The 18,552-nt window shown below is 45.1% G+C and overlaps 1 protein-coding gene across 2 annotated transcripts in view; it reads right to left on the reverse strand.

Moving 5' to 3' along the window:
• The window catches only part of CDH13 (cadherin 13), a 1,218,549-nt gene that overhangs the window by 173,457 nt on the left and 1,026,540 nt on the right, over positions 1-18,552 (reverse strand). The gene's annotated exons all lie outside the window — the stretch shown is intronic.

The following is an 18,552-nucleotide window of genomic DNA, read 5'->3' on the forward strand; positions in this document are numbered from 1 at the left end:
TGTGTATGAATGCAAGAAATACAAGGGATGTTTATTATATGCAGTATTCTGTAAGTGACATGTATAAGTAGAAGCTCCACCCACTGCATGACCTATCATGGGTAACCTATGCATATGTCCCTCTTGCATGTATGTGCTTTGCCACCTATATTCACCCCTACAGAACAGCATTTAGGCAACCAGCGTTTTCTATAAGTATGCTATTGCTGCTATCAAAAGAAATTCCAAAGAGAGCGAGGGATTTGGATTGGGTTAGATTGGATTTATTTACTTGATAAACTGCCTTATGCTACATTTTTAAAGTCATTTGCAATAAAAATAATTCATTTGTACATAGTCAGTCTACACACATTTGCCCAAAAATACTAGCAGCAAACCATAACCAAACCATTGAAAAGCATTCTGAAAAATCCAGATTTTAAGAAACTTCCAAAAACCATAATAACTGGCCAAACGAACTATGTATGACAGGGTGCTGGAAAGTTCTCAGCCCAGCCAACCAACTTTCTAAATTCTGAGTGGGTTTTTTTTTTTTTTTGTCACTGTGGCTGCAGAATGTTATCTTGTTACGCTAAGTACCAATTTGCAGAAACTAAATTCTGTTTTTTGACATTGTTTTAGATCATTGATTGAACCATATCCACGTCATTCTCTTCTTGGCTGGGCTGAGAACTTTTCAGCATGCCCTCATAGCGTGACGAGTTTCAGTGTCTGGTAACCAGAGCAGAGACTGTGATGTCATAATGCCTCCTTCCACCAATAAGAGCCAACCTCATAAGTGATGTCACAGTGGCTTAATTGTCCTATACTTGGCTCACTTTTATTACACACGAGGCGGTGCTGAAAATGTCTCAGCCCAAACAACTTCCTTATTCTGAGCGTTATTTTGCCACAGCTGAAAAAAGTGTTATCTTAAGTACCAATTTGCAGAAACTAAATTCTGTTTCAGATCACTGATTGAACCATACCCACGTCATTCTCTTCTTGGCTGGGCTGAGAACTTTTCAGCACCCTTTCATAGGTAATAAACTTAAGTCAACTTGACTACTGTAACATCGCTTACTTAGCCATTTCCCAAAAAAATATGCGATGTGCACAACTAATGCAAAATGCAGCGGTCAGATTAATCTTCGGACTAAAGAAATTCGATCATGTATCACCCTACTACCGGCAGTTACATTGGCTACCGATGGCAGCACGCATAAAGTTTAAATTTGCCTGCTTCTGCTTTAAAGCGCTAAACGGACTTGCCCCTAAATACATAATTGACCTTTTCTCCTTCTCTGAAGCTCTCATTCCTACTTCGTTTCCCTCCCAGTTAGAGGTTGTAAACTGAAAAAACACCATGAACACCTTCTTTCACATCAAGCAGCATTGTGGGGTAAAGACCTAGATCAACTGCTTTCGCCCACTACTTATGAGGAATTCAGGAAACGTCTAAAAACTCAACTGTTCCTAAAGTATCTGGACAACTGACCCACTCTTCTTCTTTCTCCTCCATAGTGATTCCTCTGTCCTCTGTCTCTTTCTCCTCAACAACGCTTTTCCGGTCCTATTAACAATAGTGATTTACAATAGTGATACAATAGTGATTTACAATAGTGACACCATGAACACCTTCTTTCACATCAAGCAGCATTGTGGGGTAAAGACCTAGATCAACTGCTTTCGCCCACTACTTATGAGGAATTCAGGAAACGTCTAAAAACTCAACTGTTCCTAAAGTATCTAGACAACTGACCCACTCATCTTCTTTCTCCTCCATAGTGATTCCTCTGTCCTGTTAATCTCTTTCTCCTCAACAACTCATTTCCGGTCCTATTAACTCTCCTCTTCCCCCCTCTTAATTTCAATCAATTTGTACCTCGCTTAATCTATTGTAAACCGCAACGGTATTGAGGTATATAAACTGTTGTTATTATTATTATTATTATAATGAATTCCAGAAAGGTTGTCCTATGTAACTAAATGCTGTGTTTCTCCTGGAGGTTATTTAATCACCCACCTTGAAGCAAGCTGTGATAAGCAATGTTGCAAAGAACGTAAGGTTCGCTGATGATCATGTCTGACTATCAAACCAGAAAAGTACCTTGGCATATTCAGATTAAAAAAACAACAAACCCTTAAAAACCAGACACAGAACTTAAATAAAAATAATTCTGGCTGATATAGGCAACCAATGTAAGTCCATTAAAATTGAGAATAAGAACATAAGAACATAAGAACATAAGAAATACATGATCTTCTTTCATCAACCATCAAATGGGCCATAATATTTTGGACTAAATGGGATCTCAAAGTCCCTCCTCGAGGGCCGCAATCCAGTCGGGTTTTCAGGATTTCCCCAATGACTATGCATTGAAAGCAGTGCATGCACATAGATCTCATGCATATTCATTGGGGAAATCCCGAAAACCCGACTGGATTGCGGCCCTCAAGGAGGGACTTTGAGACCCCTGCTCTAAAATCATTTGGTGGTATAGTGATCCAGCAGACAGAAACGATGCCCACTCGCTCCTACTCCTTGTGGCTCTAGACCAGGGGTTGGCAACTCCGGTCCTCGAGGGCCGAAATCCAATCGGATTTTCAGGATTTCCCCAATGACTATGCATTGAAAGCAGTGCATGCACATAGATCTCATGCATATTCATTGGGGAAATCCCGAAAACCCGACTGGATTGCGGCCCTCAAGGAGGGACTTTGAGACCCCTGCTCTAAAATCATTTGGTGGTATAGTGATCCAGCAGACAGAAACGATGCCCACTCGCTCCTACTCCTTGTGGCTCTAGACCAGGGGTTGGCAACTCCGGTCCTCGAGGGCCGAAATCCAATCGGATTTTCAGGATTTCCCCAATGACTATGCATTGAAAGCAGTGCATGCACATAGATCTCATGCATATTCATTGGGGAAATCCCGAAAACCCGACTGGATTGCGGCCCTCAAGGAGGGACTTTGAGACCCCTGCTCTAAAATCATTTGGTGGTATAGTGATCCAGCAGACAGAAACGATGCCCACTCGCTCCTACTCCTTGTGGCTCTAGACCAGGGGTTGGCAACTCCGGTCCTCGAGGGCCGAAATCCAATCGGATTTTCAGGATTTCCCCAATGACTATGCATTGAAAGCAGTGCATGCACATAGATCTCATGCATATTCATTGGGGAAATCCCGAAAACCCGACTGGATTGCGGCCCTCAAGGAGGGACTTTGAGACCCCTGCTCTAAAATCATTTGGTGGTATAGTGATCCAGCAGACAGAAACGATGCCCACTCGCTCCTACTCCTTGTGGCTCTAGACCAGGGGTTGGCAACTCCGGTCCTCGAGGGCCGAAATCCAATCGGATTTTCAGGATTTCCCCAATGACTATGCATTGAAAGCAGTGCATGCACATAGATCTCATGCATAGTCATTGGGGAAATCCCGAAAACCCGACTGGATTGCGGCCCTCGAGGAGGGACTTTGAGACCCCTGGACTAAATGGAGTCTCCTCTGACCGGTGTTAGTAAGTCCCTGGTACAAAGAAGTGCAGTAATCAAGCCTGCTTATAACAAATGCATGCGCCAGTGTCATTAAGTAAGCCTGAGTCAGAGGATGCTTCAGTTGCCAAATCTGTCTTAGTTGAAAATAACAGGATTTAAAAACATACCCCCTCTTATACTAAGGTGTGCTAACCGATTAGCGCATGCAAAACGCTAACGTGTCCACAGACTAACATGCACGCGTTGGTGTTTAGCGTGCACTAAATCGGTTTAGCGCACCTTAGTAAAAGAGGGCCATAGTAGTCAATTTATTACATTTCAGGGAATTATCACCACAAAATTCCCAAATGGTTCTTGGCCCTGCAATTTTGGGAGAACAAGCAAAGGTTTATTCTTACAGGATGACCACATCGCAGCAGATTTTTCTACAACGTAAGAATAGCCATACTGGCTAGACCAGGGGTAGGCCATTCGGGTCCTCCAGAGCCGGAGCCAGGTCAGGTTTTCAGGATCTCCACACTAAATATGCATGAGATAGATCTGCATCTCAAGGAGGCAGTGCATGCAAATCCATCTCATGCATATTCATTGTGGAGATCCTGAAAACCTGACCTGGCTCCGGCTCTCGAGGACCCGAATGGCCTCCCCCTTGTAGACCAATGATCCATCTAGCTCAGTATCCTGTTTCCACAGTGGTCAATCTAGGTCACAAGTACCTGACAAAAAACCCAAATAATTGCAACATTCCAGGGCAAGCAGTGGCTTTCTCCATGTCTTTCTCAATAGCAGACTATGGACTTTTCCTTCCGGAATGGGTCCAATCCTTTTTTAAACCCATCTATGTTGACCACTATTACCACATCTTCTGGTAAAATGTTCTCTAGAGCTTAACTAGTCTCTGAGTGAAAAAAATATTTCCTTCTTTTGTTTTTAAAAGCATTTTTGTGTAAACTTCATCAAATGTCCCCTAGTCTTTGTCATTTTTGATTGAATAAAAAAACGATTCACTAGTATGAATTTTACTCCGCTCAGGATTTTGTAGATTTCAGTCATATCTCCCCTCAGCCGTCTCTTTTCAAAGCTGAAGAATCCTAACCATTTTAGTCTTTCCTCATACGAGAGGAGTTTCATCCTCTTTACCATTTTGGTCTCTCTTCTTTGACCCTTTTCTAATTCCGCTATACCTTTTTTGAGATATGACAACCAGAACTGAGTGTAATACTCAAGGCGAGGTCCCACCATGGAGTGCTAGAGAGGCATTAGAACATCCTTATTTACCATCCCTTTTCTAATAATTCCTAGCATCTTATTTGCTTTTTTGGCTGCCGCCACACATTGGAAGAAGGTGTCAGTGTATTGTCTACGATGACACCTATATTTTTTTTCCTTGGGCACTGACCCCCTAAGGTAGATCCTAACATTTAAAATTAATCTGTCGTGTTGTCATGACATTCGCATAACCAATTGGTAACATGAGATCAAAGAAATTAACCTTCAAAGTGCATGCTCTGCAGATCCATTTAGCCAAACGCCATCGTAGAATTTATTTTAGAAATATGTAGAAACCTCTAAGGTTCTGCACTGTGAGAATAGCAGCCATCTCTGGCAGCTCTACTGAGCTACTGGACTTTGACTTCTGAAAGCCCGCCCATGGTTTCCAAAATAAGAGGAAGGCTCTCTTCACCAGTGATGGAAGTACAACCCAAATTCTTTGTCTTTGACTTATGCTTCCTTGGCCATCATACCATTGCATAAGGAAAATGTGGTCTTTGACTAGCCCAACCATTGTGCCAGGAAGAGAAACGGAGAGATGAGAAGTGAAAAGGTTGTTGAGGCTTCTGCACTTGCCCGACAGCGTAAACTGGAACGGGAAACCAGACAAGGAGGCGGATATAGGAGTGGAACAGTAGGAGAAACAATTCCCCCAGAGGACCCTGGTTCTGAGAAGCAGGAGGGATACAGAATGCCCTTCCGGTGGAAATGGTGAAGACAAAAACAGTGACCGAGTTCAGAAATATTTGGAATAGACAAAAAGGATCCCTAAATAGACTTAGGATAGTATCAAAACATAGCTTGACAGATCAACAGCTTTAATTTTGTTTATGATACGCTGAAGTAGTTCTTAAATGGTAGCTCCAGCAGTGGGGAAGCGAAGCCGATGCCAATAGATTTAAACTAAACTAAACCTTAGGCTTATATACCGCATCTTCTCTATAAACAATAGAGCTCAGCACGGTTTACAAAAATTAGCAAAGAGAATAAACACAATATGATTTTGGAATAGTAAGGGGGAGAAGCGGAATTTACAACTTTGAAAATAGCCAAGTTTTCAGATGTTTTCGAAAGAGCTGGAAAGAGCCCAGAACTCAGTGATTTTGAAAAGTAGAGAATTCCCTAATATGCCAATGTAGATAACGCATTTTGGTGTAGGAAAAGACCATTTGAATTTCTGAGTAGATCTGGTAATATCTGATCTTGCAGAATTCCAAGACAGGGGAATTAGAGGAAGGATGCCATGTAAGATCTTAAATGTTAAGCGGGCGCATTTAAAATAAACCCTGGAAATTATTGGAAGCCAATGAAGTTGTTGCAAAAGCGGAGAGACATGATCAAATTTACTTTTTTGCAAAGATCAGCCTAGCCGCAGTATTCTGCATCAATTGAAGTATTTGTAAGCTTTTCTTGGTCAAGCTTAAATAGACCGAATTGCAGTAATCTAGCTCGAAAGAATGATTGATTGCACAAGAACAGCAAAATGTTGGGTTTTTAAAAAATTATTATTTATTTATGCATTTCGAAATACAACCACAAGAATCCTCTTGTTACTGAAAATCAGAGGAATAAAAAGAGAAGAAATCCCAAAAACATATTGCATAATAATGCATAGAAATAATCCATATAAGACAAAACAAAATAGGAATTTATGCAATATTATCCAATAACTACATATTCACTCTTCCTTAGATCACCATAACTAACCCTTAAGGAACCAGATAAAAATACAGCGATAAGAAAATCTCATAACAATGTAAATTATCTATAAGTGAAAAGCTTAACATGATTAATTCCGGTTTAAATCATCAAATATTAGTTAGTTAACTTTTTTGAGTCCAGAAAACTACGAAGCTGTTCCGGTGCGAAATATACATATTTATTTCCAGCTTGTTTAATCACACACTTACAAGGATAGTAAGAAAGTAGCTCCCATTTTTATCGTTTCTTCTCATACTTAGGAATAACTTACTCCGCTCTTGAGTGGATTTAGAGCTCCTTTTACAAAGCCGCGCTAACGAGGTTAATGGGCGTGAGCCCTTAGTAACGTCAGGGAAAATCCAAATTTTTTCTCCCAAAAACAAATTTTGGGAGAAGCGGAAATAAGTTTTCATGATCGTATTTAAATCCTGCTCAAACACTAATGAAACAATCATAGTACCTCGGTATTGAACTTCTTCCTGCGATGTTTGACGGTTCATAGACAAAACCGCGGAAGACAAAGGCGCGCGCCGACAACTGAGCGCAAGACGGAGGTGCGCGCCGATGAAAATGACAGTTTTTAGGGGCTCCGACGGGGGTTTTTGTTGGGGAGCCCCCCCCTTTACTTAAGACAGATTGCGGCGGTGTTGTGGGTGGTTTGGGGGGTTGTAACCCCCCTCATTATACTGTAAACTTAACTTTTTCCCTGTTTTTAGGGAAAAAGTGAAGTTTTCAGTAAAATGTGTGGGGTTACAACCCCCCAAACCCCCCACAACACCCCCACAATGCGGCGCGATCTGTATAAAGTAAATGGGGGTTCCCCCCACACCCCCCGTCGGAGCCCCTAAAAAGAGTTATTTTCTTTGGCGTGCGCCTCCGCGCTGCGCTCAGTTGTCGGCGCGCGCCTTTGTCTTCCGCGGTTTTGACCTGACACCATGTTTGACGCATTCCAGTTAAATTGTTTAAATTGAATCCCTGAGAGCCAGGATTTTCCAAATTTCTGGGTAGGTAATATATCTTATTAATTGGTGGAATCAAATCTGATGAAATTTTTAGAGTCTCCATTAAATATCTTTTAAAGATTTCAGTAGGTGTACCCAGAACTAACTTAGGGCTCCTTTTATCAAGCCGCGCTAGCGGGGTTAACGCACGCAAATTTCATCACGCGCTAACCCTTGCGAGGCTGTCCAAAAACTACTGCCTGCTTAAAAGGAGGCGGTAGCGGCTAGCGCGACCGGCGGTTTAGCGTGCGGCATTACGCGCGTTAAACCGCTAACGCACCTTCGTAAAAGGAGCCCTCAATCTTCTGCTGAAATTTTCCAATTGTTCAATTTTACGGTGAAGAAAAATTCTATCTTGAACCATAGTAGCAGAGAAAGTTTTTAACGAAGAAATTTCCTTATCCGCTAGATCAAATCTGGCTGCAGCGTGTTCTGTTCCGTTACATTGACATGTCCGCTCGAGTAAACTGCAGCCACCCCTCCCCCTTTGTTTTGACCTCGCTCGTGTGGAGAGCAAGCGCATGCCGCGGGTCACATCTGCAGCCAACCAGGATGGTCTGCGCATGCGTCGCGATCGCCCTGCAGCGATCCGTGGGATGGCGGTGGGGCGTGCGTCCGATCGGATAATTTGCACAAGGGCTCTGTAGCGGATCGGTCGCCCGGTAGAACTCAGCCACGAATCGCCCAACAACGATCCAGAACGGTGAATTTAATAATAATAATAATAACTTTATTCTTATATACCGCCAACAATCTTGCGACTTCTAGGCGGTTTACAATGAAGAGAAACTGTACAGACAGCGAATTACAGAGTATAGCATTGAACATCTAGTGATAGTAACAGGAGAGTTACAGGGTCTGTGTATTACACGGTTTCACAATGAGTAGCATTATACAGTCGACGATATTCAGAGCATAAGTAGGAGAGGAGAAAGGAGATTGCGCTTTGAGTTACAAAGGTGCAAGGCTGCGAAGGTGAAAAAGATAACATAAGATGTTGATGAGAAGTAAGTTGTTAAGTTGGTACATTTGAACGAAGGACAGGCACCAGTGGGAAAAACTGGTAACAATTAAAGATAGAAATTTTGGCAGAAGAGGGTAGACGGACTCCTTGGGATGGGAGGAGGCTCCGATTTTAGGGGAGAAGTCTGGCTAGGTTATAAATTTCTTAAACAAGGTGGTTTTTAGTTCTTTCCTAAAGATACTATATGATTCTCTGGCGGCATCAGTGAAGTAGCCTGTCCAAGTTTGCAGTCTACCTGCTTGGAATTTGAATGTTCTATCAAAGAAGGTGCGATATCTACAGCCTATGATATTTGGGTAGGTAAAGAGGTTACGGTTTCTGGTAGGCCTAATAGAGGAGTGGAATTCGAAGTGAGGTAGTAGGTAGCTGGGGGCCAGTCCCCAGATTAGTTTATAGCAGAGGCAGGAGAATTTGAATAGATTTAGTGAATCTAGGCCTGAGTCTTTTATGCAATTATCCCACTTAAAAAAATGATCTGAGCAGGAAGGGAGTTAAAAAAAAAATATATAACACAGTTACACAAACAGAAGCAAGAACATTCTCGCACCTAACCACTCGCAAGAAAATGTCCACGATGAAATGTCCTGCACGCTTACAAAAACTCTTTTAAAAGTCCTTTCCGCAATTTAATGTAATCAAACCTGCTCAGAATTCATAATAAAGCATGCTTTTATTTTTTGTTCCTTAAGAAATTCTCATAGTATACAGCACGATGACACCACTTACTGAGAATAAAAGAAAGACATAATGTATTTCCATAAATAATTAAAAGTGCTGCAACACGGCAAGCAATAAAAAAATGGATTGCCACCATAAAGCACAAAGCTGAAGAGCATTTGCCTTAATTAAAACTAGCAGAATGCAGCAGCAAACAGCCTTTGCTTACACACGGATAGAAATCTTCTCATTCTTCTGCCAAGGCCTCGCGTCAAAAAGGAAACCGAACGCCACACGTGTTTTGCACACCAGCACTACCCAGGCTCCATAATACTCTTTCTGCTTAATTAAGATCTACTGTTAATAATGGATTCGAGCACAACCAGGCTCTTCTTTTAATTTCCCAGGGTACAAAATGTTATTAAATGTGGCCTTTAACTCCTCATTGACACACGAGTTTGAAACGCCTGATTAAAATTTCAAAGGGGAAAAGCAGGAAAGTGCCTGGAATTAAACTCTTAACCCTGGGATGGAAATAACAGAGATTTGAGATTAAGAAATCAAAATTTAGAAACTTCATTATCAGGCTAACGATAAACAGAGGATTGTAACTAATAATGGGAATTATGTTTTCTTTAAAAGTTGGGACCAGAAGAGAGAGCTTTGAGCATCTGAAAGTAATACATGCTAAGGGATTGCCGGCTGGTTCCGTGGTTTCCTCATAGCTTGTTTTGTAGAAGGAGATATAGGGGCCTGGTTTTACTAAAGCGCAATAAGAATGTACACTTCCCCCTCCCTATTTGCGGTTTCTACACTTGCGATTTCACATAATTGCGATTTTTTTCTGGGGAGGGGAAAAATAAAAAAACCCATATTTTTTACATCCCTGCCGCCTTCCCGGCCTTACCTGGTGGTCTAGAGGGCTTTCGGGGCAGGAGCGATCTTCCTACGCTCCTGCCCCGTGCAGATTGCCATGAGGAAATGGCTGTAGGAAGTTCCCGTCGTAGTCTTGAGAGACTATGGGAACTCACAGCAGCCATTTCCTCATGGCGATCTGCACAGGGCAGAAACGTAGGAAGATCGCTCCTGCCCCGAAAGCCCTCTAGACCACCAGGTAAGGCTGGGAAGGCGGCAGGGAGGTGGGGGTGGGTCAGAGCTGGATAATCGCGATTTTTCGCCATTCGCGGTCCGGCTCTGCCCGTATCCCCCGCGAATAACGAGGGAGAAGTGTATACCAACAATTAGGCGTAAAGAATATGGGAGCTAAGCACCAATTCCATAAAAGCAATTCCGCATAAAATCGCCGATATAGAATAGCGCATAAGTTGAAATGCAACTTATGTATGCACTTGAAAGACACGATGCGTGCATGTCCCCTTTACAGTTGTGCACTATAGCATTTAGGTACCAAGGCCTGGAGTCTTTATAAAGCACCGATATTGGTGGCCACCTATAAAACGGCTGCCAATTGCATGTCAATCACGTAGCAGCGCCCTATAGAGAATCATGCCAAGGTTTTCCAGGACTACATTTCCGGCACCTATCTTTGTTGTGAATCACAACCACATAGGTGTTTTAAGCTGCCTAATGTCACTTCCGGCATTAGCCACGCCCACAGTGGCGTTAGGTGGCCTAGAGCAGTGTTCTTCAACCACCGGTCCACAGAAATTTCCTGCCGGTCCACAGGGCCAGTACGTGCATCAGGTCCAAAGCAGTGTTCTCAACCGCAGGTCCACGGTGCGATCGATGCGGCGTTATCTTCGAGCCAGCTCCCTCTTCCTAACTGATTCAGTGCACAAAGCCACGGGCAGTGGCTCCTATGGGCATCCTGCGCCTGAACCGGAAGCCTTCTCTCTGACGTTGCTTCCAGATGAGTCAAGGGGCGTGCAAGGTGCAATTAGTGGGGGGCGGGGTCTGGGGTGGACATTGGGTAGAGATGGGCGGGGTCTGGCCCACGACTTAGCCCAGTGTTCTTCAACCGCCGGTCCACGGTCCACAGAATAATTTTTTTTATTTCGGCTGGTCCATAGGTGTAAAAAGGTTGAAAAACACTGGCCTAGAGCACATACATAGCCTCTTGTGTCTGTTCTCTTTAACATTTTATAAGCAATATTGCTGAAGGGCTGTCAGGTAAGATTTGCCTCTTTGCGGATGATACCAAAATCTGCAATAGAGGAAACACCCTGGAAGGTGTGAACAACATGAATTGAATAAATAAACAGTGTGTAGAGTTACAGCCTCTGACAACCAGAGCAGGTATTGTGACGTCATAATGCCTCATTCCACCAATGCCTAAGAGCCAACCTCATCAGTGATGTCACAATGGCTGGATTGTCCTTTACTTGGCTCACTTTTGCTACACTTTGATTTCTAGAGTAGTGCAATGGTTAAAGCTACAGCCTCAGCACACTGAGGTTGTAAGTTCAAACCCACGCTGCTCCTTACGACCCTGGGCAAGTCACTTAATCCCCCCATTGCCCCAGGTACATTAGATAGATTGTGAGCCCACCAGGACAGACAGGGGTGAGCTCCCCTAGGATGACGGTATAGAAATTGAATAAATAACCACTTTAACCACTCACATCTTGGTGCACCCTATTAGTTCCACAAAAATCCATTCTTGATACTGTACAAGTATTAAAAATAGCTCTCCATAAACACCTTCCCCCGTACAATGGCAGTGCAATGCACAGCTGATTGGACAATCTGAGTTTACTTCCTGGGCATGCTGCAGAAGCGCTACCAAGTACAAAAAAGATTGAGAGAGGGGTGGGGTGAGTTCTTCCCAAAACTGCAGTCTTTCTTGGTCCTTTCTCCCTACTGCAATCAAAGGGAATCTGTTCTGTCCAAGGCAGCACAGAGTGAATAATCATTCATATCGTGCCTGACACAGAGTCACCTAGAGGACGGATTCCTGAGGGATAAAGGGATCGTGGGATACTGAGAGAGGTGCTGGGATGTAATACAAGTATAGAAAACTAACCAGGTAATAAGTATGGAAACCCAACCAAGTCGTGAATGTGCAAGACCGGAGGGTTAGGACTTCGATGGGAAGATAGGACTTCAATGGGAAACCAAGGTGGCAAGGGGGCCCCTTCTGGTGATTCAGACAGGTCGTGACCTGTTTGGGCCGCCGCGAGAGCGGACTGCTGGGCAGGATGGACCTATGGTCTGACCCGGCGAAGGCACTGCTTTTGTTCTTATGACTCCACAAAGACTGCCATTACCAAAGCCTAAGGGTCTTTAACCTCATCCTTTTCACCTGTCTGCTGCTTTTGATACTGTTAATCGCCGCTTACTCCTTGACACGCTGTCCTCGTTAGGATTCCATCAATCTGTCCTCTCCTGGTTTGCCTCCCACCTCTCCCATCGCACTTTTAGCGTATACGCTGATGGGCCCTCATCTGTTGTTATTCTGCTAGTGGTTGGTGTACCCCAGGGCCCCGTCTCAGGGCTTCTTCTTATCTCGCTCCACACCTCTTTCCCTCGGTGCCCTGATCTCCTCCCATGGCTTCCAGTATCACCAATATGCTGATAATTCCCAGATCTACTTGGGTCATCCCTCCCCTTTAGAATCACTGAGATCTGGAATAACCTCACCTCCCCTCTCCGAACCTCAAGCTCCCTCCAATTCTTCCGCAAACACCTAAAAACCTGGCTAATCTCAAAACTGTAACACTTCCCCCCTCTTAGGCCTCTCACCTTCCCCCTTTACACCTAACTCTTTAATCTCTCCACTGTAGTTCCTCTCTCATCTTTCTTCCTGTAAACCGTGCCGAGCTCCGCATTCGTGGAGATGGTGCGGTATATAAACCCAAGGTTTAGTTTAGTTTAGAATCCTAGAAAAAGTCTCAGCGTGTCTGACTGACATTGCTGCTCGGATGTCCCATCGCCACCTGAAACTAAACATGTCCGAGAATGAACTTTCCTCTAAAACCCTCTGCTGCTCTCCCTCCATGGTTTGTCTCTGTAAATAATACTGTAATCATTCCTGTCTCCTCTGCTCGTAACTTTGGAGCAGTCTTCAACTCCGATCTCCCATTTTCAACCACGTTCAACAGACTGGTTAAAGCCCGTCGCTTCTATCTCTACATAACAATAATAATATCTCTACAACATGCCTAGCCCACTCTTTCTTGAATCCAGACACAGTCTCTGTCTCCACCACACCTCTTCCGGGAGACTGTTCCACGCATCCCCCGCCCTTTCTGTAAAAAAGTATTTCCTCAGATTACTCCGGAGCCTCTTAGTTTCATTCCTGCTGCACTGAGCAAGAAAAGTAGGAACAGGAAAAACATCGCAAGCGAAAACATGTTGTGGTTGTTTTTTTGTGGGGTTTTTTTTTTAAGGAATTAGAAATGTGACATATTGAAACCAATATATAGAATTACAAAAATGTAGGGAACTACATATGTAAATTTAGCAGGTGGAGCTAAGAAAACTGGATGGACCTTTCGGCTGAGATTGCCAACATGTACATTATGGATAATGGGGGGGGGGGGGTAATGTTCTGCGCCCAATTCCACTGGGGACACAAAATCATTCAACCATGGCTAAAGCAGGAGGATTAAACCTGTTAAAATAAAATGCATTGCTTTATGGATATGTAGCTGTGTAATTAAGCCCATGGTGAAGGGGAGATGAATAATTCACAAGTTGGACTATTTAAAATATGTAGGATAGTAAAATTCCAGGCATTCAAGCAACGCTATTTCCCAAAGCAATAAACATATTTATAAGTATTGCAAATTCTCCCATGGAGCCCCCCCTCTAATGTGTGAAGCATTATAAATGCTTGTCTGTTTGCTCTAGGTATCTGCTCTGCTGATTGATGATCATGTAGGATCTGGGGATTTTATGTTTTAATTTCAGCAAAATGGATCAGATTACCGTATTTTCTCGCATATAACGCGCGCGTTATACGTGGTTTTTACAAACCACGCATACCCTTGCGCGTTATACGCGTGAGCACGTTGTACAAAATTTTTTTTACATAGTTTCCCCCCCCCCCGACGCCCGATTCATCACCCGGAAGGAGCGCTCGCTCTCCCACCCCGAAGGACCACTCGCACCCCCACCCAAAGAACCACTCGCACCCCCACAGCCTCCTCCCCTCCCCCATGGAGAAGCTGTCTACCTTGTTTCCGGATGCCAGCCCAGCTGCTTCCTCTGCCGGCGGTCCTGCCCCTTCTCAGAGCCCTGTGCTGCGCTGCTTCCTCTTCAGGCGGTCCTGCCCTTTCTCTGACGTCAGAGAAAGGGCGGGACCGCCGGAAGAAAAAGCAGCGCAGCAGGGCTCAGAGAAGGGGCGGGACCGCCGGCAGAGGAAACAGCTGGGCTCGCTGGCATCTGGAAACAAGGTAGACAGCTTCTCCATGGGGGAGGGGGGGAGGCTGTGGGGGTGCGAGCGGTTCTTCGGGTGGGGGTGCGAGCGGTCCTTCGGGGTGGGAGTGCGAGCGCTCCTTCGGGGTGGGGGTGCGAGCGGTCCTTCAGGGTGGGGGTGCGGGTGCGTGCGAGCGGTCCTTCGGGGTGGGGGTGCGAGCGGTCCTGCGGGGGGGGGTGAATCGGACGTCGGGGGGGGGGGCATCAGGCTTTCAGGGTAGGGACAGGACTTCAAGGAGGAAAGGAGAGTCGGGGCGGGCGAAAACAGTCAGGGTCTCCAGAGGAGAGTCGGGGTGGGTGAAAGGAGAGTCGGGCAGCATGCGCGGTATACGGGTGTGCGCGGTATATAAAAATTTATGTACATAAATATGTGTTTTTTGCGCGCTATACCCGTGTGCGCGTTTTACACGGGTGCGCGTTATCTATGTGAAAATACGGTAGTTTTCAGCATTGTATGCTTTTCTATAGAGGAAGGATTTCATATTAACTGCTGCTGAAGTGCTGGGACATTGAACCGTGTGAAATAAAATATCCATTTTTCCATTCATAATGCCGCTTTATAGAGCAATGGTCAGACCACACTTGGAATACTGTGTCCAACACTGGCCTCCCTACCTAAAGAAGGATATAACCCTGCTGGAGAGGGTGCAGAGACGAGCCACGAAGCTAATAAAAGGTGTGGAGAGTTTGAGCTACAAAGAACGCCTCAAAAAATTAGGATTGTTCACCCTCCAGAAGAGAAGGCTGCGAGGGGATATGATAGAGACTTTTAAAATACTAAAAGGTTTCGACAAAATAGAGCAAGAAACTTCGTTATTCACATTGTCAAAAGTGACTCGAACAAGAGGTCATGGACCGAAACTGAGGGGCGGCAGACTCGGGACTAATGTCAGGAAGGAGGAGGTTGTGACGGAGACCACCATTCTGGGATTCAAGGGCAAGTTGGATGCACACCTTCTTGCAAATCACATTGAGGGATACGGGTGAACAAGATGTCCATTAGGGAACACCTAGCTTAGCCTCCGCATGTGCAGGTCGCCGGACAAGATGGACCTAAGGTCTGATCCGGTGAAGGCATTTCTTATGTTCTTATGTAGCTGGTAAAGCTTGATCTGTCTGAATCATGGGGATCAAAATGGTATAACGTAGCACAAACCAGAGCAAGTGGAATCTCATCTGGACTAGCTATCAGATTTGCACTTTTGTGAAAAGCCTCGGTAAAAATGCGAGCAGTATTTGCCGAGATATGTTTATGCAAAATCTGGTCTATTAAAAAGTTAATTTGTGCCTCAGTGAGTTCCTGTACTTTTAGGCCCTTTTCTAACATCACATGACATTGTTAATCTTTACAAATTAATTTTGTGCATCATTAAGAGTCGGAATGGGACGATTCATCACCGCCAGTTCATTAAAAAATGGTGCGCCCACATCTGGAGTACTGCGTTCAATATTGGTCGCCGCACCTCAAGAAGGACATGGCAGTTCTTGAGAGAGTCCAAAGGAGGGCAACGAAACTGGTAAGAGGGCTGAAACACTGCCCATATGCCGAGAGGCTGGATAAACTGGGGCTCTTCTCTCTGGAAAAGAGGAGGCTCAGGGGGGATGTGATAGAGACCTTCAAAATACTTAGGGGCATAGAGAGGGTGGACAGGGACAGGTTCTTCAGACTAAAAGGGACGACAGGTACGAGGGGGCACTCAGAGAAACTGAAGGGGGATAGGTTCAAATCAAATGCAAGGAAGTTTTTCTTCACCCAAAGGGTCGTGGACAAATGGAATGTGCTCCCGGAGGAAGTGATCCGGCAGAGTACAGTACAGGGATTCAAACAGGGATTGGACGGATTCCTGAGGGAAAAGGGGATCGTGGGGTACTGAGGGAGGTGCTGGGGTGTTGCATAAGTATAGACAGCTCACCAGGTCGTGCAGGTGCAAGGCCGGAGGGTTAGGACATTGATGGGAAGATAGGACTTTGATGAGAAACCTAGGGGGCAAGGGGGCCCCTTCTGGTGATTAAGGCAGGTCATGACCTGTTGGGCCGCCGCGGGGGCGGACTGCTGGGCGGGATGGACCTCTGGTCTGACCCGGCAGAGGCACTGCTTATGTTCTTATAACTCTCTACTACCAAAAACTCCACTGGCTACCCTTGGAAGCAAGAGTGCAGTTCAAGTTTGCCTGTCTCTGTTTCAAAACCATCCTTGGTTTGGCCCCCTTATACTTGGTTCCCCATTTTATCTTTGATTGCCCATTAAGACCCATACGCAGAGCTCATCTGTTCAGTCATCCAACTCTAAAGGCCTGCCGCTACAAAAGATACCTGAACAGAACACTTGCCTTCCAAGCTGGTCATCTAAATGATTGGCTGGGCAATATCATCTCTAACTCCTCATCCTACTTAAACTTCAGAAAACCATTAAAACTAACCTATTTAACCGATTTGTAACCTAAGATCTCCATACCCGATCTCTTGTTTCCCATGATCTCTTAAGCCCTACCCCTGTTTCCTGATCCCCTATACATACGACCCCTTATACTGTACCTGTATCCTGTTTCCTTATAAATTGCTCCTTTATTCGCTGCCTGTACCTACACTTTGTACCTGTACCCTGCTTACCCATTTAAATTGTATCTACTTTCGCTGATTGTCCAGCCCTTCCTTGTTGTAAACCGCCTCGAACTACTATGGCTTTGGCAGTATATAAGAAATAAAATTATTATTATTCTTCCAGGATTTTTCACTGCTACCGCGCTGAAATTAGGGTTATCAGACATCTGGATTTCCTCGGACATGTCCACTTTGTCTGGGTTTTGAAAAACCTCCCTCAAAATCGCTGTTGGGCAGGAGAGCAATGCGATGATGTCATGCATACGCATGCGCCATCATCTTCTTGCATGCACGCATGTCCTCCTGCCCGACCAGAGCAAGCAGCAGGGGATGTGGCTGGTGCGGGGCTAGGGCGGGACTGGGGTGTGATGGGGTGGGGATTGGTGGAACTAGGCGGGCCTGGGGGGGCGGGTCTAAGGGATCCGGATTTTCCGAATGGAAAATCTGGTAACCCTAGTTGAAATGGATGATGTATTTTTCGGACCATAAGACACACTTTTTCCACCACAAAAAGGGGGTGGAAAAGTGGGTGCATCTTATGGACCAAATACACTGCACGCCCCCCCCCCCCCAGGTACCTTCTTTAGTGGCTATGGTCCAGCGCAGGTTCCCTAGATGGCTGCCTTGGTCTTTAGAAGAGCGACACACATCGCAAGAATGCACCTCCTGCCTAGTCCCATGCCGCTCTGTGATTGACTGCAGTCAGTAATTGGGGAGGGGGGCGCGTGCAGTATATTCAGTCCATAAGACGCATCCCCTTTTCCATCCACTTTTTGGGGGTGGAAAAAGTGCATCTTATAGTCCAAAAAATACAGTAAGTTGCCACGCGTTACTTAGTAATGAGATAAAAATCATGCAAATGCCCATTTTTGCATTTCATTACTATACCACAAGTCGTATTAGGGCCCCAAAATGACTGTAAAATAACCCCAGCTCTTTGCTGGGGTTATTTTACCATCTGGGAGCATTGCGCTATGAAAAGCTGCAGCTTGATGCTCCTGGGCTGCAAGGATGAATTCCTCCCCTAGACAGCATCTCTCCTTGAGCTTAACTCCCTGCCCCGCTGGTGGCTACCTTAAATTTCCATGGTGGTCCAGAGGTGGGTCCAGGTGGTGCGGCCTGGAGCAATACTCCTGGCCACTCTAGTGCCTCTGACAAAATGGCAACCCTAGTGGCAGTCTCATGCCTGGCCGCCCCCCTAGACCCCATTGAACAACCATGGAAATTTAAGGTAGCCACTAGAGAGGATGGGGCTGGGGGGGGGGACACTACACATGGGGGTTGGGGCTGGGTGGGAATTCATCCTCGCAGCTTGGGAGTATCGAGCCGTGGCTTTGCATCGCCTTATGTTCATGGGCCACAGGAACAATGCTGCTTGTGAAGCAGCGTTATTCCTAAAAGATGGGATTCAGCAAATTGCGGTACTAAGATACCACAG

Source organism: Geotrypetes seraphini, chromosome 4, assembly GCF_902459505.1.
Source record: "Geotrypetes seraphini chromosome 4, aGeoSer1.1, whole genome shotgun sequence".
NCBI classification, from domain to species: Eukaryota; Metazoa; Chordata; class Amphibia; order Gymnophiona; family Dermophiidae; genus Geotrypetes; species Geotrypetes seraphini.